The following is a 26,184-nucleotide window of genomic DNA, read 5'->3' on the forward strand; positions in this document are numbered from 1 at the left end:
TTTATAAACTCAGTCCAAACTTTTATCGCAGTCTGCGGTCCCCCAGTCATCTTTTCCACAGTGACCATGCTGAGCCCTTCGGGGGAGGGCGGTTTATAAATACAATTAATAATAATAATAATAATAATAATAATAATAATAATAATAATAATAATAATAATAATAATAATAATAATAATAATGCCAGCCACAGATGCAGGCGAAACGTCAGGAGAGAATGCTGCTAGAACACGGCCATACAGCCCGGAAACCACACAGCACCCAAGTGATTCCGGCCGTGAAAGCCTTCGACAATACAATAATAATAATAAGTGGTCACTGTAAGGATCTGTAATTTGCAAGCTTTAGAGTTTACCAGGACTCTTCATTGGTGACAAATCTGTCATGCTAGTTGGTCTTCATAGCTTTGGGTGTGTGGAGGGCGGGGTTGCTTATTTTACAGAATGGCTTTCTTCTGGGGAGCAATTTCTATTTTTTTTTTATTTGGGATGGAATCTTCTATGTCATTACCTGTCTTTTATGTAATGGGAAGGTTCTCTTTCTGTGGTTCCCAGCCTTTTTCCACTCAAAGACCACTTGGCAGCCCATTTTCCTAAACTGTACCCTCATATTAGAATCGGAATTGAAAAATTAATTTTAACTTGTGACAAAAACTACAGATTGTAGAGAAAATGTGGAACAACTTCCTCGACTGGACATTGTGCAGTCTGCATTTCAACATTCACAAAACGCTATGTCACAAAGCTGTGGTTGCCAACTCTGGGTTGGAAAACTCCTGGAGATATGGCTAGGGAGCTCAGCAGAGATGTGTGGCCACAGAGTCCTCCCTCCCAAGGTGCCATTTCCCTCAAGGGCACTGACCCCCACAGTCTGGAAACCAGCTGTAAATCCCGGAAGACCTCCAGAAGTTGTAAAAATATAAAATCCAGAAGTTGCAATCATATAAAACCGCCTCCCCGAACCAAAAAGGACTAGTTTACGCAGCTTCTGGAAGAGGAAGGCCTATGTGAAAACCCGGCTTTTACACATTTATTGATATATAGAGAGCTTATTTATTTATTTATTTGAGTCGATAGATTAACTGTGCTCTATTTATATATTTATGTTGTGCACCGCCCTGAGCCCTCTGGGGGAGGGCGGTATAGAAGCTTAATTAATTAATTAATAATAATAATAATAATAATAATAATAATAATAATAATAATAATAATAATAATAATACTCTTTTTTCTGGCTCTGAGTTGTAGTAACAAGCCATGATGGCACGATTTTCTTGTACACTATACTTCTTTCTTTTGGATGGTTGGTCCACTTGTAGCCCACTTGTCAACACATGCCCAGGGACCCCAGCATGCGACGCGGCCCTTGTCAACCCACGTGATGACCGATGCGGTATGGAATAATTTTTCGTTTGTATCACCATGTTGTATGGGTTGGTGGACACTCTTAGTCTGGTTTCTCAGTTGAGACCTGTCTGGCATAGGAGCCCCTTCTGGTAGAATACCCTACCTCCAGCATAGCTCTCAACATCATCGAAGCACGCAAGCCCCTTCCCCACGACAAGGGGGTGCAAACATCTTCGAATTGACAAAATTAACATCGGTCAAATTCAGAAGGCAGCCCTGCTGGGATCCGCGCGAATACTACACCCACACAGGCCAGCTGGGTGACCTTGGGCTAGTCACAGCTTCTCGGAGCTCTCTCAGCCCCACCCACCTCACAGGGTGTTTGTTGTGAGGGGGGAAGGGCAAGGAGATTGTCAGCCCCTTTGAGTCTCCTGCAGGAGAGAAAGGGGGGATAAAAATCCAAACTCTTCTTCTTCTTCTACACCGATACATTACCACTTCCTAGGCCTCTGGGTGAGGCTCGAATTGTAATGAAGGCCAACAACCAGCTAAAGATCTGGCAGCTGTGAAATCTACAATAATAATAATAATAATAATAATAATAATAATAATAATAATAATAATAATAATAATGCATTTCTATCCCGCCAATCTCCCAAGGGGACTTGAGTCGGCTTACATGTATGCACATAAAACAATGCAATAAACTGAAAACAGTGTGAAAACATAAACATAGATGTTTTTGTGGCCAGGGAGGGAAAAGTTCTCGACAGGGCCCCCAAGGAGGTCCAGGCCCGCTCCCTCTCCCGCCTCTGCGCTGGGCAGGATGCGGCCTTGGCCGGGGCTGGGGCGTGCGGGGAAGGGGGGGGATCCAGCCCGGGTCTCCCTCCGCGTGACGCGCCGCCTCTGCTTCCTCCTCCTCTTCCTCTTCTTCGGGCCCGCCTCGTTTGCGCGCAAGGCCCGGAGGAGGGGCCGCCGCAGCCAGCCGGGGGAAGAGGCTCGGTCGCCCGCTGCCGGTCCTTCTTTCCCTCCCCTGCTCCCCCCGGGAAGCGGCTGGTCCTCTGCTTCACTCTCTGGGCCTTATTATTTTTTTTGCACCCCCCCCCTCCTTCCTTCCCCGCCTTTGTTTGCATTTGGATCCCCCTTTGGAACCCCCAAGCCAGCAAGACGCTTTCCTCTGCCCCGGGGAGGCAGCTGTAGCAACGCCGGACCACGACCGGGCCAAGCGAATCTGGGACGCCCCCCCTCCCCCAATCCATCCATCCCGTCCAAAACGACGACCCCCCACCCCCACCCGGAGACATGAACGCCGCCGGCACTTCCTCTAACATGGAACCAGCAGGAAACTGAACACAAAGAAGCCGCTCCGCTTTCCCCGCCGGCGCCGCGACCATGCGGGCGTTTTGATGGCCCCGATGCTGGCCAAGTCCGACTGGGAATTTTGCAGCTTTGCAGGGGAGGTGAGCGCAAAAACCGCCAAGGCGATCTCCAGATCCCTTCCCGCGATCTGAGACTCTCCCGTAGGCCCCTTCAGGCCCCTTCTGCACATGCAGAATTAATGCACTTTCAATCCACCTTCACCATTGTTCGCAGGCGGGCTTTGCTGTTCTGCACAGCAAAATTCCAGCTGCGAAGTGGATTGGAAGTGGATTGGAAGTGCCTTATTCTGCATGTGCGGAAGGGGCCTTAGGATCGCTTCGCAACTTGGTTGCTGCTTCGGCGGGTCCATGTTGCTTTTGTTTGCGCGCGGGGGCCGGGGAGTCGGTTTGGGAAGACGCCGTTGCCCCTGGCTTTTTTTCCCTTCGGGGATCAGGTGGCGACTCTCGGTTTGTTGACATCGGTGGCCTTTGCCGCCGTCCGTTCTTAATCCGGCGCCTTTGCAAACAGCCCTGATCGGCGGTTTGAATAGCAGGAGCTTCGCGTCCGGCTCTCGTTTGGGCAAATCCGGACTTGCATCTTGGAGAGACCCAGGCAAATGCAACCTTCCAACTGTGTCCATGCATAGGCCGCAGCCGGACGAGTGTGAATCCCCCGGTGCAAATGGGGGTGGCGGGTCCTTTATCCTTGAAAAACGGGGTTGCTTCTCAGTTTTGTGGTTGTGGTTGGGGGAGGGTTTGGTTGTGGTTGCCAAAGGGTTCAATGGTGGTTGCAAAAATAAGGTTTTGCAGCGCCTTCCAAAACAAGGAGTCGGGTCCATGGTCCAAGCCGGAGGTGGTGCCACAGCATCGCTGGGGTTGTGTTGTTGTTTACATAATGCATGCGGGCGCCTCTTGGAGACGTGCTGTTGCGCGCGGGCGCTGCAGTGGGCGTGCTTCTCCATGCAAACCCCGTGCGCGACATGCACCCGTTTTGCGTGCAGGTTTGCGTGTGCAGTGCCCCGCGCCAAGTTGATGTGCACAGTGCGGTATGCGGGGACCCCGCACGTATAGGAGCAGAGTTGGTTGACAAGTGAAAGCAACATCCAAATCCCGAGACTTGTTTTTATTTAGTATTTATTTAATATGTTTATAGCCTTCTTTTCTCCCCAGTGGGGGACCCAGAGTGGCTTACATAATTTCCTTCTCCTCCTTTTTATCCTACAACAACCCTGCGAGGTAGGCTAGGCTGTGTGTGTCCAGGCCATTGAGATCTCATGGCATGAGTGGGGACTCGAATTTGGCCCTCCCAGATGTTTTTGTGCGAGACTCTCATCCACTACACCCCTATTGGCATACTTCTACTACTCTGTGTAGATATGTTTCACTTCAGGGTGGATGTGTGTTTCCCATCTGGTGCGTGTGCTGCCTGCACCGGGATCTTTTCCTTAGGAAATGGTTTGCTCGATTAAGCTCAATGCGCTGCGCTCAGTTTATTTCCCCGTGAACTGAAGATAACTCTGTTGTCATGAAAATACTAAAATATTTAGCAGAGAGCTGTTTGCGAAAGGTCTCGCCCGTTTCATTGCATCCCTTTGGGAATCTTGAAAGCACATTTAGCTGTGACGTTTCTCGAGTGGAGTTGAGTGCCTATTTTTGAAAAGCGGTCCCCCGTCGCAACCTAGCGGGGGATTTTGTCCCAGGCTTCTGCCTCAGTTTAGTGCTTGTTTACCTCCACGGCTCTGGGCTGCTGGTTACGTCACTGTGGCCGTCAGAAGTGGTGCAGGATATCTGGGGCTGCATTTGTCTGTCGATCCCCCTTGAACTAAGCTGCAGAGGTCGCTGCAAGAGCCTTGTGGGGTTGCCAACCTCCAGGTAGCAACTGGAGATCTCCCAGAATTACAACTGCTTGTTGGACTGCAGAGGTCAGTTCTGGAGAAATTGGATGCTTCGGAGGGTGAACTCTGTGGCACTATGCCCCGCATTAGTTCCTCACTTCTGACTCCGGTCTTCTGTAGGTTGCACCCTAAATCTCCACGAATTTCCCAGCCCAGAATTCATCTTAGCTGATTGGCAGGGAAGGCGGCGGCGGTCGTAATGACTGATTCCTCTGCTTTCTTATATCTTCCTTCCAAACCCTTCCCCGCAACTAGATTGCATCTCTCTGGAGAGGAGAAGAATCTTTCCAAGGTTGTAGTCAGAAAAGCCTATTGAATATATTTGCTTCCTTTTCACCCCACCTTTCCCCATAGCGGGAAGGCACGTCATTGTACATTTCTGTGCTTCTCTGGGATCCATCTGTTCATCCTAACTTTGCACCGAGCCATTCGCGATGCGAAGTGGTGCCCTAATTCGGGACGGTGCTGTTGCATAAGGGTTGCAGAAATGGGCAGGCAGGGGTGTGGTGGGGGCCGGTTGCAGAAGCAGCCGTTCAGCACCCGCCCAGCGATGCCGAGAGGACTAGAGATCCCTTTTTGCCGGTTTACTGTTGCTGCCACACAAGGTCGGGGGGGGGGGGGGGGGCACCTTTCCAAGATGAGGGTCATTTCAGTAGCTGAAAACAGATCAGAGTGAATGATTTGTATATTATTAACAGCACGGCCTGAAGGCATGGTGCTTTCCAGAAGGAAGAAGAACAAACAGGCCCTTGCCTTGAAGAATTTGCATTTTGCTATGGGGAAAACTACATTACATCAAGTTCCAGGTGTTGGTGCACGCAGAATTTCTCTTCTGTCTGATGCTGTTTTTAATTTAATTTTAATTTAAAAAGTGGTGGTACCCATATATAAAGTTGCATCGAGTTCCAGCAGTTCAGAAGAAGAACATAAGAACAAGCCAGCTGGATCAGACCAGAGTCCATCTAGTCCAGCTCTCTGCTACTCGCAGTGGCCCACCAGGTGCCTTTGGGAGCTCACATGCAGGATGTGAAAGCAATGGTCTTCTGCTGCTGCTGCTCCCGAGCACCTGGTCTGCTGAGGCATTTGCAATCTCAGATCAAGGAGGATCAAGACTGGTAGCCATAGATAGACTTCTCCATAAATCTGTCCAAGCCCCTTTTAAAACTATCCAGGTTAGTGGCCATCACCACCTCCTGTGGCAGCATATTTTGGATGTATGCCCTGCCTTTCTCTCTTGTAAGGAATCTCAGAGCGGCTGACAGAGTCCTTTCCCTTCCTCTCCCCACAACAACAGACACCTTATGAGGTCGGTGGGACTGAGAGAATGCGAAGAGAACTGTGACTAGCTCAAGGTCACTCAGCAGGCTTCATGTGTAGGAGCAGGGAAACAAATCCAGTTCACCGGATCAGAGTCTGCTGCTCATGTGGAAGTCCTGGGAGTCAAACCGCTCATGTGGAGGAGCGTGGAATCAAACCGTTCTCCAGATTAGAGTCCATCACTCTTGATCACTACACCACACTGGCTGTCACCTGTTAGAACTAGGGAGAGGACCCCATAAGAACATAAGGACAAGCCAGCTGGATCAGACCAGAGTCCATCTAGTCCAGCACTCTGCTACTCGCAGTGGCCCACCAGGTGCCTTTGGGAGCTCTTGTAATACTCTAGTAATAGTACTGATGTTTTTTTTGTTTTTTGCTGTCTAGTCACAGATAACTTTTGGCGACCCCATAACATTTTCAAACTAAGGCTCATTCCGCACATGCAGAATAATGCACTTTCAAACTGCTTTCAGTGCCCTTTGAAGCTGTGCGGAATGGCAAAATCCACTTGCAGACAGTTGTGAAAGTGGTTTGAAAATGCATTATTTTGCCTGTGCGGAAGGGGCCTAAGAGCCACCCAGAGAGGGTTTGCCGTTGCTTGCCTCTGTGTTGTGACCCTGGAGCTCCTTGGTGGTCTTCCATCCCAGCACTAGTCACATCTGACCCTGTTTAGCTTTTGAGATCTGATGAGATCAGGCAGGCTTGCGCTATCCAGGTCGCAAAAGAATGAGTCATACCGTGGGTATTTCAAGCATAGTCATTGTCCACTCTGACTGGCACCTGCTCCTCAGGGTCTGGAATCTTCTGCATTGTCTTTTTTTTGATACTTCCAGCGGATATATCGGCTACTGAGCCTGGGACCTCTGTATGCAAAGCAGGTAATCTATCCCTATATGCTTTGAATGCTCTCTATATATCAGTGATAGCGAACCTTTTCGAGACCGAGTGCCCAAATTGCAACCCAAAAACCCACTTATTTATCGCAAAGTGCCAACATGTCAATTTAACCTGATACTGAGGTTTTAGTTTAGTAAAAAATGGTTGGCTCCAAGGCGTGTGTTACTCAGGAGTGAGTTTGGTGGTAGTTGGTGGCTTTGCTTTGAAGCAACCATGCAACTCTTCCAATGGGTGAATCAGAACCGTAGGAGGGTTTACTCAGAAGCAAGCCCCATTGCCAGCAACCGAGCTTACTCTCAGGTAAAGGAGCACGCTTTAGTTCTTCGCATGAAAAGCAGTGGGGTTTAGCAGCGTTTACCCTGCTAAAACCTGAGTAACACATGCCTTGGAGCCAACCTACACTGCTTCCCCAAAACTAGGTCTTAGGTATAATGCTAATAATCGAGCCCAACGGCCCAGGCCAGCCGGGGGGGGGGGGGATTGTTTTCATGTGCCAACAGAGAGGGCTCTGAGTGCCACCTCTGGCACCCATGCCATAGGTTCGCCACCACTGCTATATATGCTTTGAGAGCCAGCATGGGGTAGTGGTTAAGAGCTGGTGGATTCTAATCTGGAGAACCGAGTTTCATTCCCCACACCTCCACCTGAGTGACAGAGGCTTATCTGGTGAACCAGATGCGTTTCCGCACTCCCACATTCCTGCTGGGTGACCTTGGGCTAGTCACACTTCTCTCTGAACTCTCTCAGCCCCACCTACCTCACAAGGAGTCTGTTGTGGGGAGAGGAAGGGAAAGGAGCTTGTAAGTCACTTTGAGTCTCCTTACAGGAGAGAAAGGTGGGGTATAAATCCAAACACTTCTTCTTCTGTAATGCGAACTCAGGATGTAAATATTTTAAATAAAAATGGAAGTTACTTTGGATGAAGCATTGTGTGTACTAATATGTCTGTAACAATCATGTTACTGAGATAAGAATTCAGCTTTTTGCGACTCTCAGGTTTTCTTCCAAAAAACCCCCAACCCCTTAGTCTTATGTGCTTGTGAAGGTAAACATAAGAGGTTATATATGTACTGAAACCAGAGGGTTGGCTGAGCAAGAATTTCAGTAATTGGGGGTGTGTTCTCAGTGGTTGTATCGTTCCTTGTCGGGCTCATATGAATATCAGAGCCAGAATAAATTATGCAAAATAGGAAAAAACCAAACAAACCTGCTTATTTGCATAGTGTGTGCAGGTCACCAAATTCAGTTTTCCTTAATGCACACTTTAGATTGCCTTTGCTCAAGCTGTTTATACCCATGTAATTCTTTGGGCTGTTTGTCGTAAGTGAGGCAGAACAGTTGGGACAACTTTTTAATGATTCAGAGCTTGCTTTCATAAATAGTAATGGAACCTGGCATTTATGTAGCACTGCGTGGCGTGGTGGTTGACAGGGGCGGACTCTCATCTGGAGAACTGGGTTGGGTTCCCCACTCCTCTCTGCATGATGGGCAGACTCTAACGAACCCACTCTTACACGTAAAGTCTGCTGGGTGACTTTGGGCCAGTAAAAGGCTCATTCCGCACATGCAGAATAATGCACTTTCAAACTGCTTTCAATGCTCTTTGAAGCTGTGCAGAATGGCAAAATCCACTTGCAAACAGTTGTGAAAGTGGTTTGAAAATGCATTATTTTGCGTGTGCAGAAGGGGCCAAAGTTCTTTCAAAAAACTCTCTGCCTCACCTACCTCACAGGGAAGAGAATACGATTGTTAGCCACTTTGAGACTCCTGTGGTAGAAAAAAGGGGGATATAAATCCAACTCTTCCTCTTCTCTTCAAAGCATGCACCTAAATTATCCTGCTTGAATGCTTACAATTCAGGAAGGTAGTTCAGTCAGTACCCTGACCTGGGCCGCCGCAGGGTATCCTGATCTTGTCAGATCTTGGAAGCTAAGCAAGGTCAGGCCTGGTTCGTACTTGGGTGGGAGACCACCAAGGGAGCCCAGGTCACTATTCAAAGGCAAGTGGAGGCAAACCTCCCCTGTTTTGCTCTTGCTTTGAAAACCCTCCAGGATCGCCCTGAGCTGGCTGCTGCTTAGCAGAGATTTCCACCACCAAACTGGTTCGGTGTTCTTATCTCAGCCTTGCAGATAGGCCGCCAAGAGGTCAATGCTTGCCTAAGGGTTCTTATCTCAGCCTTGCAGATAGGCCGCCAAGAGGTCAATGCTTGCCTAAGGGTTCTTTTCAAAAGTATAGAAGGGGAAAACCCTCCTGTGAGATTTAGAATCTTCCCCCCCCTGTTGAAATGAAACTCACCTCGGAGAATATATTGTTTATCTTGGGGGATTTCCTTTTGGATCCTTGTAAAGGTGATGGAAGATGGTTTGGGTTGATGAAAGGTGGCACCTTAAATGTCTGTGACTCTGGCTGATTCCACATGGGCCAAAAACAGCAGTGTGAAAACAGTGTGAAAATGGTGTAAAAGGATTTAAAACAGTGTGAAAGGGTTTATACTGTTTTCACACCATTTTCACACCGCTGTTTTTTGGCCCATGCGGAATCAGCCTCTGAGTCACACTGTGAACTATGCGATTTGTCTTGAAACATGCAAAGACCAGGCATTTCCTGCTTCCCACGCTGATCTAAACCAAGGCCTTTTCCGCACGCACAGCTTACCACAGATTTTTTTTCCAGTGGTCAGACCTCGTGTCTTCCAGACGATTTCTGTGAATTCATTCCTCAGATCTCCTTTCCCTCTGTCCTTGTTGGGTTTCTTCCCCTGTGTCTCTTCAGTTGCATTTATTCCACACGCTACTACTGAAAACGTATTCTTCCGGCTGGTGTTAGGATATCATCTGTGACGCAGAAGAACAACCCCATCCCCCTTTATTTACTTTTGCGCAGGTGCTCTAACATTACTGAGCAGTTACATTTTGAAGCCTCCATTGCTGCTATGGAGGACTATCTGCCCAAAATGGAAGCCAAAACAACTCCTGAAACAAGCACCGTTACCTGAAGGAACTCTATCCCACACAAAGAACTACCTTTTTCTGCCAGTTGTGATCCATGTAGAACCTTCCAACTCTAGGGCTCATTCCGCACATGCAGAATAATGCACTTTCAAACTGCTTTCAGTGCTCTTTGAAGCTGTGCGGAATAGCAAAATCCACTTGCAAACAGTTGTGAAAGTGGTTTGAAAACGCATTATTTTGCGAGTGCGGAAGAGGCCTATGATTCTACATGGATCACAACTGGAAGGAAAAGGTGGTTCTTTGTTTGCGGAGTGGGGTACGTGCTTCTGTTCCTTCAGGTTTTTTCAGCCAGTTGTGATCCACGTTTTTCAGCCAGTTGCGGTGCACAATTATTATTGCAGCAGACCCCAATTAGATGCAGCACTTACTCCCAGCATTCTTTGCAATTGTCCTTCAGCTTCAAAATCGCTCTCTGTCCTAATGTTTCACCAGTGGTTCATTATGAAATTGACAAATCTTCTCCAATAGGCCATACTAGTTTGTATACCGGAATATTAAGATCTCAAGTTCTGTATAAAGATTGATAGATCAACCTGGTTTGTGGCTGTGCTAATGCAGTATCACACAGGATTTTTTTAAAAAATCCCTTTCATAAAAGGAAGATGAGGAGGAGAAGAAAATGGCTAACGGGGAGGTTAGGCGATTACACAAGGGCATGGATAAGGACCCAGGTATTTTGGTGGGGCGAAGAAACAAAGACCTTTTCAACATGAGAGTGGTGGAGTCGCCTTCTTTGGAGGTTTTTAAACAAAGGCTGGATCAGCATATGTCGGGAGTGCTTTGATTGTGTGTTCCTGCATTGCCCGGGGTTGGACTTGATGGCCCTTGTGGTCTCTTCCAACTCTATGATTCTATGATCACAACATGATCTCTAGTGGCAGGGGAAGTAGTTTGTGAAACTATTACCTGTTTTTTCCCCTTTTATGTTTTCAATAGTATTACGTGTTCCTTTTAAGATTTAAGTTTTGTTTTCCTGACCAAGTTGTTTTGGAAGATTCGGGATGAAGGAAGGCTCAAGGCACATAAAGTAGTCTCTTTAGGATCTCTTTAGGATCTGCATGGACCTCTGAACTGAAGAGGGCGGCCAGTCCCCTCCCCGTTGGAGACGTGGCAAACCAAGCATGCTCTTGTGATGGGGGAGCAAAAGTGACACCTCTCAGGTCTTCCACGTTCTTCCTGCTCCTCTGAGATGGAAGAAAGCCAAGATTGTCTTTGATTTGGAAATGATGCACTTTGGGGACAAAGCAAGAGAGTGCCAGAAAATGCATTAGTGGAGTATCTTGCTTGGGTCATTTCTCTTTACAAGCCAGATATATAAAAAGAAACTCGAGGTGCCTGTTCAGAATACTTGTTGAAAAAGTGCTACAATGAAAGAGGGGATAGCAGTGATATCAAGAAGCTGAATGAAGAGCTGCATATTTTTTTTGTATTTAAAAAAAGGGCCCAAATTGCATCTAGAAAGGGCCCAAATTGCATCTAGAAAGGGCCCAAATTGCATCTAGTCCTTCCCTGAGGGAATGTGTTTGAAATGCTGCATGTTAGAAATATTTCCTTGACCTCTTCAGTATTTCTAGGAGACCTTTGAGAACATAAAAAGTGAGCTAAGTAATACTTTGTGGGATATAAGTAGTTATCCCTTTGACTTTTTTTTTCCAATTGAGGTATACTTTGCCTCAGGATGGGCAGCTTTGGGGAGGGAAAGGGTAGCTGTGTTATTTTGGGGCCTTTTTCTAGACAATTACTTCTCAGTGCTAAAAAAATTGCTTTTTGAGTGGGAGAGACCACAGATTCTATCCTTTCAGGGTAGTAATTGCCTGCACTCAAGCAGTAGCATTTTGCTTCTGAGAGAATATGATCTAAGATGTCTTCCCCAGCTCCTTCAGTTCAGTGCTTTCATTGCTAGAAGAAGAAGAGTTTGGATTTATATTCCCCCTTTCTCTCCTGCAGGAGACTCAAAGGGGCTCATAATCTCCTTGCCCTTCCCCCCTCACAACAAACACCCTGTGAGGTGGGTGGGCTGAGAGAGCTCTGAGAAGCTGTGACTAGCCCAAGGTCACCCAGCTGGCGTGTGTGGGAGTGTACAGGCTAATCTGAATTCCCCAGATAAGCCTCCACAGCTCAGGCGGCAGAGCTGGGAACCAAACCCGGTTCCTCCAGATTAGGTACATGAGCTCTTAACCTCCTACGCCACTGCTGCTCCTTGTACAAGTTTCATGGGTAGCCAGTGGATGCATTTCTGTGCGGAAGACAAGGTGACCATCTCTGGTGGCAGATGTTGGGTGTCCTAGTGGTCTGACTCACGTGAGAACAATTGCCCCAGTGATATTTTATATGGGGTTATATTGCTTGGATGTTTTATCTCCAGTACCATGTGGATACCTATTGGCTAGTGCCTGTAATGAAGAAAGCCATAAAATAAAAGCAAACAAAATTGCTGATCTTATTATTGGCTTTATTTAACGAGTGCCAAGGCATCACTGTAAAACGTTGGTAAAATGTCAAGAACTTGGTTTAAAATAGCCTATTATGCAACAGCCTTCCAGGTGAACAAGGAAGCTACAATAAATCATTTCATCCAATAAAACATGTAGAGGATCTCTGAAATCTTTTCTGTGTAAAAAGGCTGTAAACAGTTTCTGGAAGATCTGCAGGGTCATGTTCAGTTTGCCTAGAGTAGGGCCAATTGGTCATGGTGGTAGGGGCTGATGGGAATTGTAGTCCATGAACATCTGGAAAGCCACAGGTTGCAGACCCCTGGCCTAGAGATAGAACATTTAACTACGGCCTCATAGTTTTTGTGTCCTATGTCAGAGCGGGTAGGGTAGGTTGAACATCCCTGATATCTCCCCTCTAGCTAAACTGGACATGTTCAACTAGCCTGATCTAAACAGTAAAATTCCTTCCCATTCCAGGTAAGACAGTCAGACAATAGGCACGAATAAAGGCCATCCACTGCGTACTATTAAGGACATTATTTTAGGATTCAAACTCTCTAGCAGCCAGTGTACAGAGTTGTGGAAATCCTAAGGTCAACTTGGTAGCTGGAATGCAGACTGTAAAGCATTGTTGACAAGAAAAGAGGGGAAAATAAAAAAGGAGAACTTGTTACAAAATTTTTAAAAATACCCAAGGAAAAAATCATTAACTTTATCTCTCCATGGCATTATAAACAAGGCCGTCTTTCTATAAATCAGCCCTTCTTGATTTGGACTTCCATTTTGACCTGTCATTTTAGACAAGAGATCAGCTTCCCGTTCTCTCATAATCGTTAATATCGGGGGCCACAGAGGATTTTTAACAGCGAGAGGGATTATCTTGACGAAGCTGGCAGGCTAATGATAAGCTGTCTATCTGAGGCCGGGACACAGTCTTTAACATAACATAGCGAAGCAGCCTCAGGATCAAAAGGTAAATCATGACCTGTTAATAGAAAAAGAAATCAAACTGATTTAAGGGGACATCTCCAACATCAATCCTGGTGTCCAGGTATAAGAACATAAGAAAGAGCCTGCTGGATCAGACCAGAGTCCATCTAGTCCAGCACTCTGATACTTGCAGTGACCTACCAGATGCCTTTGGGAGCTTACATGCAGGATGTGGAAGCAATGGTCTTCTGCTGCTGCTGCTCCCGAGCACCTGGTCTGCTGAGGCATTTGCAATCTCAGATCAAGGAGGATCAAGACTGGTAGCCATAGATAGACTTCTCCTCCATAAATCTGTCCAAGCCCCTTTTAAGGCTATCCAAGTTAGTGGCCATCACCACTTCCTGTGGCAGCGTCTTCCAAACACCAATCACGCGGTGCGTGAAGAAATGTTTCCTGTATTTGAGATAACCTGAATGTGGTTATCTCATGGCAAACTAGATCAGAACATAGGTCATCAGGGTTAAGTACTGTCTACTCAGTTTGGTGACAGCTCTCCAAGGACTCAAATAGAAGACTTTACCATCACCTGCCACCAGATTGTTTATCCGAAGATGCTGGGAATTGAACCTTACTGCATGCCAAGGAGATGCACTTCCGCTGAGCCACTGCTGCTGTGTAAGGTGTCCAATACAAGCAATACATAGTTTTAATAAAAAATTCTCCTGAGTCAGCTGAGATTTTCAAAACGCGTGTCCCTAACCATTCCCATGATTCTTTGGAAACTCCAAACATAACATTTCATTCCTACTCTTAGCATTAAGAAAAAAAGTTCTGGCTTCTTATAGCCCCTGGGGGGGGGGGGGGGTGGGGGGGTGGGGGGGTGGGGGGGGGGGGGGGGGGGGGGGGGGGTGGGGGTGGGGGGGGTGTGGTGGGGGGGGGGGGGGGGGGGGTGGGGTGGGGGTGTGGGGGGGTGGGGGGGTGAGGGGGGGGGGGGAGGGGGGGGGGGGGGGGGTGGGGGGGGGGGGGGGTGGGGGGGGGGGGGGGTGGGGGGGGGGGGGGGTGGGGGGGGGGGGGGGTGGGGGGGGGGGGGGGTGGGGGGGGGGGGGGGTGGGGGGGGGGGGGGGTGGGGGGGGGGGGGGGTGGGGGGGGGGGGGGGTGGGGGGGGGGGGGGGTGGGGGGGGGGGGGGGTGGGGGGGGGGGGGGGTGGGGGGGGGGGGGGGTGGGGGGGGGGGGGGGTGGGGGGGGGGGGGGGTGGGGGGGGGGGGGGGTGGGGGGGGGGGGGGGTGGGGGGGGGGGGGGGTGGGGGGGGGGGGGGGTGGGGGGGGGGGGGGGTGGGGGGGGGGGGGGGTGGGGGGGGGGGGGGGTGGGGGGGGGGGGGGGTGGGGGGGGGGGGGGGTGGGGGGGGGGGGGGGTGGGGGGGGGGGGGGGTGGGGGGGGGGGGGGGTGGGGGGGGGGGGGGGTGGGGGGGGGGGGGGGTGGGGGGGGGGGGGGGTGGGGGGGGGGGGGGGTGGGGGGGGGGGGGGGTGGGGGGGGGGGGGGGTGGGGGGGGGGGGGGGTGGGGGGGGGGGGGGGTGGGGGGGGGGGGGGGTGGGGGGGGGGGGGGGTGGGGGGGGGGGGGGGTGGGGGGGGGGGGGGGTGGGGGGGGGGGGGGGTGGGGGGGGGGGGGGGTGGGGGGGGGGGGGGGTGGGGGGGGGGGGGGGTGGGGGGGGGGGGGGGTGGGGGGGGGGGGGGGTGGGGGGGGGGGGGGGTGGGGGGGGGGGGGGGTGGGGGGGGGGGGGGGTGGGGGGGGGGGGGGGTGGGGGGGGGGGGGGGTGGGGGGGGGGGGGGGTGGGGGGGGGGGGGGGTGGGGGGGGGGGGGGGTGGGGGGGGGGGGGGGTGGGGGGGGGGGGGGGTGGGGGGGGGGGGGGGTGGGGGGGGGGGGGGGTGGGGGGGGGGGGGGGTGGGGGGGGGGGGGGGTGGGGGGGGGGGGGGGTGGGGGGGGGGGGGGGTGGGGGGGGGGGGGGGTGGGGGGGGGGGGGGGTGGGGGGGGGGGGGGGTGGGGGGGGGGGGGGGTGGGGGGGGGGGGGGGTGGGGGGGGGGGGGGGTGGGGGGGGGGGGGGGTGGGGGGGGGGGGGGGTGGGGGGGGGGGGGGGTGGGGGGGGGGGGGGGTGGGGGGGGGGGGGGGTGGGGGGGGGGGGGGGTGGGGGGGGGGGGGGGTGGGGGGGGGGGGGGGTGGGGGGGGGGGGGGGTGGGGGGGGGGGGGGGTGGGGGGGGGGGGGGGTGGGGGGGGGGGGGGGTGGGGGGGGGGGGGGGTGGGGGGGGGGGGGGGTGGGGGGGGGGGGGGGTGGGGGGGGGGGGGGGTGGGGGGGGGGGGGGGTGGGGGGGGGGGGGGGTGGGGGGGGGGGGGGGTGGGGGGGGGGGGGGGTGGGGGGGGGGGGGGGTGGGGGGGGGGGGGGGTGGGGGGGGGGGGGGGTGGGGGGGGGGGGGGGTGGGGGGGGGGGGGGGTGGGGGGGGGGGGGGGTGGGGGGGGGGGGGGGTGGGGGGGGGGGGGGGTGGGGGGGGGGGGGGGTGGGGGGGGGGGGGGGTGGGGGGGGGGGGGGGTGGGGGGGGGGGGGGGTGGGGGGGGGGGGGGGTGGGGGGGGGGGGGGGTGGGGGGGGGGGGGGGTGGGGGGGGGGGGGGGTGGGGGGGGGGGGGGGTGGGGGGGGGGGGGGGTGGGGGGGGGGGGGGGTGGGGGGGGGGGGGGGTGGGGGGGGGGGGGGGTGGGGGGGGGGGGGGGTGGGGGGGGGGGGGGGTGGGGGGGGGGGGGGGTGGGGGGGGGGGGGGGTGGGGGGGGGGGGGGGTGGGGGGGGGGGGGGGTGGGGGGGGGGGGGGGTGGGGGGGGGGGGGGGTGGGGGGGGGGGGGGGTGGGGGGGGGGGGGGGTGGGGGGGGGGGGGGGTGGGGGGGGGGGGGGGTGGGGGGGGGGGGGGGTGGGGGGGGGGGGGGGTGGGGGGGGGGGGGGGTGGGGGGGGGGGGGGGTGGGGGGGGGGGGGGGTGGGGGGGGGGGGGGGTGGGGGGGGGGGGGGGTGGGGGGGGGGGGGGGTGGGGGGGGGGGGGGGTGGGGGGGGGGGGGGGTGGGGGGGGGGGGGGGTGGGGGGGGGGGGGGGTGGGGGGGGGGGGGGGTGGGGGGGGGGGGGGGTGGGGGGGGGGGGGGGTGGGGGGGGGGGGGGGTGGGGGGGGGGGGGGGTGGGGGGGGGGGGGGGTGGGGGGGGGGGGGGGTGGGGGGGGGGGGGGGTGGGGGGGGGGGGGGGTGGGGGGGGGGGGGGGTGGGGGGGGGGGGGGGTGGGGGGGGGGGGGGGTGGGGGGGGGGGGGGGTGGGGGGGGGGGGGGGTGGGGGGGGGGGGGGGTGGGGGGGGGGGGGGGTGGGGGGGGGGGGGGGTGGGGGGGGGGGGGGGTGGGGGGGGGGGGGGGTGGGGGGGGGGGGGGGTGGGGGGGGGGGGGGGTGGGGGGGGGGGGGGGTGGGGGGGGGGGGGGGTGGGGGGGGGGGGGGGTGGGGGGGGGGGGGGGTGGGGGGGGGGGGGGGTGGGGGGGGGGGGGGGTGGGGGGGGGGGGGGGTGGGGGGGGGGGGGGGTGGGGGGGGGGGGGGGTGGGGGGGGGGGGGGGTGGGGGGGGGGGGGGGTGGGGGGGGGGGGGGGTGGGGGGGGGGGGGGGTGGGGGGGGGGGGGGGTGGGGGGGGGGGGGGGTGGGGGGGGGGGGGGGTGGGGGGGGGGGGGGGTGGGGGGGGGGGGGGGTGGGGGGGGGGGGGGGTGGGGGGGGGGGGGGGTGGGGGGGGGGGGGGGTGGGGGGGGGGGGGGGTGGGGGGGGGGGGGGGTGGGGGGGGGGGGGGGTGGGGGGGGGGGGGGGTGGGGGGGGGGGGGGGTGGGGGGGGGGGGGGGTGGGGGGGGGGGGGGGTGGGGGGGGGGGGGGGTGGGGGGGGGGGGGGGTGGGGGGGGGGGGGGGTGGGGGGGGGGGGGGGTGGGGGGGGGGGGGGGTGGGGGGGGGGGGGGGTGGGGGGGGGGGGGGGTGGGGGGGGGGGGGGGTGGGGGGGGGGGGGGGTGGGGGGGGGGGGGGGTGGGGGGGGGGGGGGGTGGGGGGGGGGGGGGGTGGGGGGGGGGGGGGGTGGGGGGGGGGGGGGGTGGGGGGGGGGGGGGGTGGGGGGGGGGGGGGGTGGGGGGGGGGGGGGGTGGGGGGGGGGGGGGGTGGGGGGGGGGGGGGGTGGGGGGGGGGGGGGGTGGGGGGGGGGGGGGGTGGGGGGGGGGGGGGGTGGGGGGGGGGGGGGGTGGGGGGGGGGGGGGGTGGGGGGGGGGGGGGGTGGGGGGGGGGGGGGGTGGGGGGGGGGGGGGGTGGGGGGGGGGGGGGGTGGGGGGGGGGGGGGGTGGGGGGGGGGGGGGGTGGGGGGGGGGGGGGGTGGGGGGGGGGGGGGGTGGGGGGGGGGGGGGGTGGGGGGGGGGGGGGGTGGGGGGGGGGGGGGGTGGGGGGGGGGGGGGGTGGGGGGGGGGGGGGGTGGGGGGGGGGGGGGGTGGGGGGGGGGGGGGGTGGGGGGGGGGGGGGGTGGGGGGGGGGGGGGGTGGGGGGGGGGGGGGGTGGGGGGGGGGGGGGGTGGGGGGGGGGGGGGGTGGGGGGGGGGGGGGGTGGGGGGGGGGGGGGGTGGGGGGGGGGGGGGGTGGGGGGGGGGGGGGGTGGGGGGGGGGGGGGGTGGGGGGGGGGGGGGGTGGGGGGGGGGGGGGGTGGGGGGGGGGGGGGGTGGGGGGGGGGGGGGGTGGGGGGGGGGGGGGGTGGGGGGGGGGGGGGGTGGGGGGGGGGGGGGGTGGGGGGGGGGGGGGGTGGGGGGGGGGGGGGGTGGGGGGGGGGGGGGGTGGGGGGGGGGGGGGGTGGGGGGGGGGGGGGGTGGGGGGGGGGGGGGGTGGGGGGGGGGGGGGGTGGGGGGGGGGGGGGGTGGGGGGGGGGGGGGGTGGGGGGGGGGGGGGGTGGGGGGGGGGGGGGGTGGGGGGGGGGGGGGGTGGGGGGGGGGGGGGGTGGGGGGGGGGGGGGGTGGGGGGGGGGGGGGGTGGGGGGGGGGGGGGGTGGGGGGGGGGGGGGGTGGGGGGGGGGGGGGGTGGGGGGGGGGGGGGGTGGGGGGGGGGGGGGGTGGGGGGGGGGGGGGGTGGGGGGGGGGGGGGGTGGGGGGGGGGGGGGGTGGGGGGGGGGGGGGGTGGGGGGGGGGGGGGGTGGGGGGGGGGGGGGGTGGGGGGGGGGGGGGGTGGGGGGGGGGGGGGGTGGGGGGGGGGGGGGGTGGGGGGGGGGGGGGGTGGGGGGGGGGGGGGGTGGGGGGGGGGGGGGGTGGGGGGGGGGGGGGGTGGGGGGGGGGGGGGGTGGGGGGGGGGGGGGGTGGGGGGGGGGGGGGGTGGGGGGGGGGGGGGGTGGGGGGGGGGGGGGGTGGGGGGGGGGGGGGGTGGGGGGGGGGGGGGGTGGGGGGGGGGGGGGGTGGGGGGGGGGGGGGGTGGGGGGGGGGGGGGGTGGGGGGGGGGGGGGGTGGGGGGGGGGGGGGGTGGGGGGGGGGGGGGGTGGGGGGGGGGGGGGGTGGGGGGGGGGGGGGGTGGGGGGGGGGGGGGGTGGGGGGGGGGGGGGGTGGGGGGGGGGGGGGGTGGGGGGGGGGGGGGGTGGGGGGGGGGGGGGGGGGGGGGGGTGGGGTGGGGGGGGGGGGGGGGGGGGGGGGGGGGGGGGGGTGGGGGGGGTGGGGGGGGGGGGGGGGGGGGTGGGGGGGGGGGGGGTGGTGGGGGAGGGGTGTGTGGGGGGGGTGGGGGTGGGGGTGGGGGGGGGGTGGGAGGGGGGGGGGGGGGGGGGGGAGGGGGGGGGGGGGGGGGGTGGTCAGGGGGATTCTGAGATGGAAAAAGAAATTAGAGAGGCCAACAAAAGCAAAAATGTCGTGGTAATGGGCGATTTTAACTATCCCCATATAAACTGGAAAAATGCATGTTCAGGTCATAGTAAGGAGAGAACATTCCTGGATATGCTAAATGACTGTGGCTTAGAGCAGATGGTTGTAGAACCAACCAGGGGAGATGTGATCCTAGATCTAATTCTATGTGGGACCCAGGACCTGGTGCGGGAAGTCAGTGTTGTTGAGCCGATAGGGAACAGCGACCACAATGCTGTCAGATTCAGTATCTCTGCATGCGAACAAGTGACAACTACTAATGTAGTTACATTTGCCTTCAGAAAGGGAAATTTCTCAAAGATGAGGGGGATAGTGCGCAGGAAGCTGAAAGGGAAAATCAAGAGAGTCAAAAATGTCCAAGATGCTTGGAGGTTATTTAAAAACACAGTCACAAAAGCTCAGCTGGAATGTGTTCCGCAGGTTAGGAAAGGCAGCGCCCAGTCCAAAAGAAAGCCACCATGGTTAACAAGGGACGTTGAGGAAATTATTAGGAAAAAAAAGATGTCTTTTAGAAAATGGAAGTCCAACTTAACTGATAAAGAATACCAGAGAGAACACAAATGGTGGCAAAAGAGAAGCAAGTTAGCTGTAAGGGAGGCAAAAAAGGATTATGAGGAACGCATGGCTGTGAACATCAAAACCAGCAACAAACAGTTCTTCAAGTACATCAAAAGCAGGAAGCCAGCAAGGGAAGCGGTAGGCCCGTTAGATGACAAAGGAACAAAGGGTGTGCTAAAAGATGACAGGGAGATTGCAGAAAAGCTGAATGAATTCTTTGCATCTGTCTTCACCCAAGAGGAGGTGAGGAAAATTCCTGCACCTGAACCAAGCTTCTTAGGAGGCGAATCTGAGGAACTAACAAAGATAGTGGTAGACAAGGAAGAAGTTCTGGCAGCCATTGATAAACTAAATGTTACCAAATCCCCTGGCCCAGATTGCATTCACCCAAGAGTTCTTAAAGAGCTCAAGCATGAAATTGCTGATCTTCTCACTTTAATATGCAACTTATCCTTGAAATCAGGCTCCATCCCTGAAGACTGGAAGATGGCCAATGTCACACCAATCTTTAAGAAAGGATCTAGGGGGGACCCGGGAAATTACAGGCCAGTCAGTTTGACATCTGTTCCTGGTAAATTAGTAGAATCTGTCATTAAAGATAAAATTATAAAACATGTAGAAAAGCAAGACCTGCTGAGAAAGAGTCAGCATGGCTTTTGCAGAGGCAAATCCTGTCTTACAAACTTACTAGAGTTCTTTGAGGGTGTAAACAGGCATGTGGACAGGGGTGAACCGGTGGACATTGTCTACTTGGATTTCCAAAAGGCTTTTGACAAAGTTCCTCACCAGAGACTGTTGAGAAAACTCAGCAATGAAGGAATAAGAGGGGAAGTCCTCCTATGGATTAAAAACTGGTTGAGAAACAGGAAACAAAGAGTGGGTGTAAATGGGAAGTTCTCACAATGGAGAGATGTCGGGAGTGGTGTCCCCCAAGGATCCGTTTTGGGACCAGTGCTCTTTAACCTATTCATAAATGACCTGGAAGTAGGGGTGGGTAGCGTGGTGGCCAAGTTTGCAGATGATACCAAATTATGTAGGGTGGTGAGAACCACAAAGGATTGCGAAGAGCTCCAAGCGGACCTTGATAAATTAGGTGAGTGGGCTCAGAAATGGCAAATGCAGTTCAATGTAGCAAAATGTAAAGTGATGCACATAGGGGCAAAAAATCCAAACTTCACATACACGCTACAGGGGTCAGTGCTATCAGTCACAGACCAGGAAAGGGATTTAGGCGTCTTAGTTGATAGTTCCATGGGAATGTCAACTCAATGCATGGCAGCTGTGAAAAAGGCAAACTCTATGCTGGGGATCATTAGTGGGGGGTGGGGGGGGGGGGGGGTGGGGGGGGGGGGGGGTGGGGGGGGGGGGGGGGGGGGGGGGGGGGGGGTGGGGGGGGGGGGTGCCGTGGGGGGGGGGGGAAAAAGGCAAACTCTATGCTGGGGATAATTAGGAAAGGAATTGAGAATAAAACTGCAAAGATTGTCATGCCCTTATATAAAGCAGTGGTGCGACCGCACTTGGAGTACTGTGTCCAGTTCTGGTCGCCGCATCTCAAAAAGGATATTGAGGAGATAGAAAAAGTGCAGAGAAGGGCAACAAGGATGATTGAGGGACTGGAGCACCTTCCCTATGAGGAGAGGCTGCAGCGTTTGGGACTCTTTAGTTTGGAGAGGAGGCGGCTGAGGGGGGATATGATTGAAGTCTACAAAATTATGCATGGGGTAGAAAATGTTGACAGAGAGAAATTTTTCTCTCTTTCTCACAATACTAGAACCAGGGGGCATTCATTGAAAATGCTGGGGGGAAGAATTAGGACTAATAAAAGGAAACACTTCTTCATGGGGGGGGGGGGGTGGGGGGGGGGGGGGGGGGGGGGGGGGGGGCGGGGGGGGGGGGGGGGGGGGGGGGGGGGGGGGGGGGGGGGGGGGGGGGGTGGGGGGGTAGTCCATAACATCTGGAGTGCCAAAGGTTCGCCACCACTGTAAACAGTCCCCTCACCCTTTCTTTATGATCACTGTGGAAAGTCTCTTTCTACTATTCCACCTCAGCCTCGACCAAAATAAACTTCCAGTACTATTGTCTGTGTATCTCTTCTTGCAGCATATGCTGACACTCGGTTATATTTAGGTCAGATTCACTCTCTGGCTGAAATTCCCTCAGAATAGATTTTCCACATGCACAGCTAAGCATTTTGTCTATATCTTCACTTTTAAATCTTATTTACCTGTCACATTCTTTGAGATGTTACCAGAAGCTCTCCTTAAACCCTGATTAGATGTGTGTGTGTGTGTGTGTGTGTGTGTGTGTGTATTCTTTGCTTTTCTCTCCTCTGTTCATCCATGGAGAATTTCCTTGCTTGACCAGACTTCATTGTGATATTCAAATGCAAAACCCTTATTCCACACAAAGTGAGATTCTAAACCAGTTTAATTCCAGTTTCGAACCTGGTTTATCTGGGGTAGCTCACCAGAGTGCCTGCATTTCAATGTCACCGTGAATTTGCTGCCACAGGAGGCGGTGATGGCCACTAACCTGGATAGCTTTAAAAGGGGCTTGGACAGATTTATGGAGGAGAAGTCGATCTATGGCTGCCAATCTTGATCCTCCTTGATCTGAGATTGCAAATGCCTTAGCAGACCAGGTGCTCAGGAGCAGCAGCAGCAGAAGGCCATTGCTTTCACATCCTGCATGTGAGCTCCCCAAGGCACCTGGTGGGCCACTGCGAGTAGCAGAGTACTGGACTAGATGGACTCTGGTCTGATCCAGCAGGCTCGTTCTTATGTTCTTATGTTCTTAATTTGAGTTTAATGCTGGGGTGACACTAAAGGAGAAGGAACACCTATAGTAAATCCATTATCCTATTCTCTATAGGTAAGGCAGTGAGCAAGGCACACGAACTCTGCAACAAACTGTGTTTTGCACCCTGTTGGAATTCAATTGGCCTTTAAATAGAGCTTGTTATGATGTCTGAAAACACAGAGAGGAGGGACAATTCTCTTTTCCCTGTTGAGATCCATCGTTAATTGAGAATCCCTCTCCAGGCGAAAGGTCTTTTTTATTTCCCAAGAGATTGAAACCTGCATATGATCCTCTCTGGAACTTTGCTACCTCAGGAGAGAGGGGAGATTAAAGGGGAGGCACAAGCAATTTATTTAACTGTCTCGAAGTTTGCCGAAGCCCAGGATGTCCCAAGGGATTAGGCAGCTGTGGAGCCCCATACTGTGTAATTTGTCACCAGACATTTGCAGAGGGAACGTAGATGTGTGGCGTGGGGAGCAGATTTTTTTTGTACCATCCCTTTTGGGTAGCTGCCTTCCCCATTCAGCTCTGAATGGGCTTTCCTGGCCAAGGCCCCCTCCGCACATGCAGAATAATACACTTTCAATCCACTTTCAATGCGCTTTGAAGCTGTGCGGAATAGCAAAATCCACTGGCAAACAATTGTGAAAGTCGATTGAAAGTGCATTATTTTGCATGTGCGGAAGGGGCCCAAGATTGGGAGAGTGGATGTTTAGAAAGAGTTGTAAAGGGTGGGAAAGTGGTGGGTGGGGGATGGTTTAAAGACCCTCTCTCCTTCAGTCTTTTCCCAGTCAGGGTTCCTGTTCTGCATGCTTCAGAAGCAAGCCTGCCTAGAGTCTAATCATGGCCTCGGGTGATCCCAGTTTGCACTGTCTTTTATTGTGGGAGTTGCCCTGTTTGGGTCCCCCCCCACATTACATCCTGTAGTAAAATCCTCTCTTGAGCAAAGTACAGTCAGAAAGGCTACTTTTAAAAAATGCTCATGGCACACGTGGTTGCAGGATGTATGCACCCTGTCCTCCATAAATAAATTTTAGGTGCTGCTATTTGTCAATCGTCTCAGCAGCCCAAACCTTGCCCTTGACTTCAAGGAAGTGCCGGATTCATCTCTTCTGCATGCCAGAGAAGTCATATATCCTCATGGTGCTCGCCGTACAAGCTTATCCAGTTTGCTGTGACCTGGGTAGATGAGAGTGGAAGATCAGTCCCTGGAATTGCACCACCCAGATCAGGGCCAATCCCTGCTTGTATGAAACCTTTGTTATTTATCATCGTCATTAATCCTTGTCATTGGGCCTGCAGAGGTGTACTACCTCTGAAGTTGGAGGTTCTAGTTCAGTCTTCATAAATGTGTTGGATTCTTTTTTGAAGCTCAGTAGCTTTAAAGATGCATTAAGCAGGTATAGTCTGTTTCAGAAAAAGATGTTAGTATGGTCAGTTGATGTGCAGCGATTGAGAAAATTGCATGCGTCCTCATTAGAAAAAGTCCCGAATGGGTCTGAGAATTGTCATTCATTTTTATGCGCTGCCTTTTGTCAAAACCATTAGTTTGTGGATTGTTGAAAAGGGTACTTTGTATAATTAAACTGAATGCCAAAATGTATTTTTGCTTTTAAACAGATGGCGGGAAACAGGACTAGGTAGGCGCTAGGACCCAGGTGGAGCATTCCACAACAAAGAAGATCCGGCATGTTAAGTTCTGTGGTGGAGGAATATACAACCTTACTAACATCTTTTTCTAAGACAGACTATAGCGATTTTCGATATCCTCTACATTTAATTAGCTTGCCTGAAGAAGAAGTAGAGGCAGAGCATCAGGTAGTAGAAGAGATGGATACCCCCACTTGAGCCAAAGATTCTGGCTCTGCAGAACGAAGAGCACAAAAAAGGAAGTTTCCATGCCCACCACCTTCTTCCTCAGAAGATCCCACTTGATTTATCGAACAGTAATAATAAGTAGTAGTCAGAACTAAAAATTGGTCTGTTTTATTATATGGAAGTCTGGGCAAGATTTCCCACACACATATACACCATGCTAGGGATGCTACCCCATTGCAGGCATCTCCACACATTCTCCATGGGATCGATGGGGGCCATAACTTTTCAGACTCCTGTAAGCCAAAGCCCCCCTCCACACATGCAGAACAATGCACTTTCAATCCACTTTCAATCCACTTTGCAGCTGTGTGGAATAGCAAAGTCCATTTGCAAACAGTTTTGAAAGCGGATTGAAAGTGCACTATTCTGCATGTGCGGAAGGGGCCTTAGATGGGATAAAAATAGTGCCAAAGAGACTTCTGGTTCCATTCTGATTATGCCTTTGATGTTACCCACTCCTGGTGAGAGCAGATGGGTCAAAGGTCATTGACTGGTCGTGGGCCCTGCCTTATCATTTCCAACCTTTGGTTCTATTCCCGTTTCATATGACACTCTGAGCTGATGTGCTACATGGATTTCGACTGTCATTCATTTTTGGATGGGAAGGATGTAAATATCTTTAGAAACCTTAAGCCGATTCTCAGTTTTTGCTTGCATTAGTCACTTAAGCGACAGAAATTCAGATATTTATCTTGGTACGAAGGAGCTTTTAAATCTGTAAATCTGTCATCAAACCAAGATCAAATCTTCTGCACAGCGAAATCTCCTGGAATCGAGAATCTCTGACAACAACATGATGTAAATGTACCTATTAATGGTAAGGTACTGCCAAAATACTTGAGTTGCGTTTTTTTAGAGCACGGCTGTGAGATTAGTCACTCAAGCAAATGGCAGGAACCTGCCTTTTCTGTGCCAATCTAAATCAGTTCTTCCCCATGAACTTAAATGACACTCTGTCATTGATACACTGGCTGAATAATAGCTTCAGTTGTCTCCAAGCGTAAATAGAGATTTTCATTGTGCACTGGAATATCGGGGTGAGCGGCTTACATTTTGTTTCTTACATCTACTCAGTCAGTACCTGGAGAATTTCCCTATGACAGCCCTTTTCGATGTGGTAATAAATAAATTATTATTATGTTGTCTTTAAAAAAAATATTTCCATTCCTTGCAACCAGTGCTTGAAATGTTAAGCCCACAGAATCAACAGATTTTATTTTTAATTATTGTGTTTATTCGCCACCTTTCTCACCAGTTGGGATCCAAAGTGACTTACAGCATTCTGCCCTCCATTTTTTTTTATCCTTACAACAACTCTGGAGTGCGTTGAGAGTGTGTGGCTGACCCAAGGTTACCCAGCAAACTTCCATCGAAGAGTGGGAATTTCAACCTGGGTCTTCCAGGGTCTAGTCTGACAGTCTAACCACTACACTAGCTGTCAATAAGGAATAATTTTTTTAAAGATGGGAATCCATAGACACGTTACTGCTGAACTTTTTTCTGTTTTCAGTCGCTTCACACACACGCCCCTTTAAAACACATCATGGCCTCTTCCGCACATATAGAATAATGCACTTTCAGTCCACTTTCACAATTGTCTGCAAGTGGATTTTGCTATTCTGCACAGTAAAATCCAGCTGCAAAATGCATTGGAAGTGGATTGGAAATGCATTATTCTGCATGTGCGGAAGGGGCCTTAGGATCGCTTCGCAACTTGGTTGCTGCTTTGGCGTGTCCATGCTTTTGTTTGCTCGCGTGTTCGGCGTGTCCATGCTTTTGTTTGCTCGCGGGGGCCGGGAAGTCGGTTTGGGAAGTGGATTTAAAGTGGGTTATTCTGCATGTGC

General features: G+C 55.2%; 1 protein-coding gene across 1 annotated transcript in view; it reads left to right on the forward strand.

The window, feature by feature from the left end:
• The first annotated feature begins 2,673 nt into the window (after positions 1-2,673).
• CCNI (cyclin I) overlaps positions 2,674-26,184 on the forward strand; it is a 75,261-nt gene continuing 51,750 nt past the window's right edge. Inside the window, exon 1 of the mRNA XM_048509072.1 lies at positions 2,674-2,806. The gene's annotated coding sequence lies outside the window, so the exon portion shown is untranslated. The remainder of the gene's footprint in view (positions 2,807-26,184) is intronic.

Source organism: Sphaerodactylus townsendi, linkage group LG10 (assembly GCF_021028975.2).
Source record: "Sphaerodactylus townsendi isolate TG3544 linkage group LG10, MPM_Stown_v2.3, whole genome shotgun sequence".
Lineage (NCBI taxonomy): Eukaryota > Metazoa > Chordata > Lepidosauria > Squamata > Sphaerodactylidae > Sphaerodactylus > Sphaerodactylus townsendi.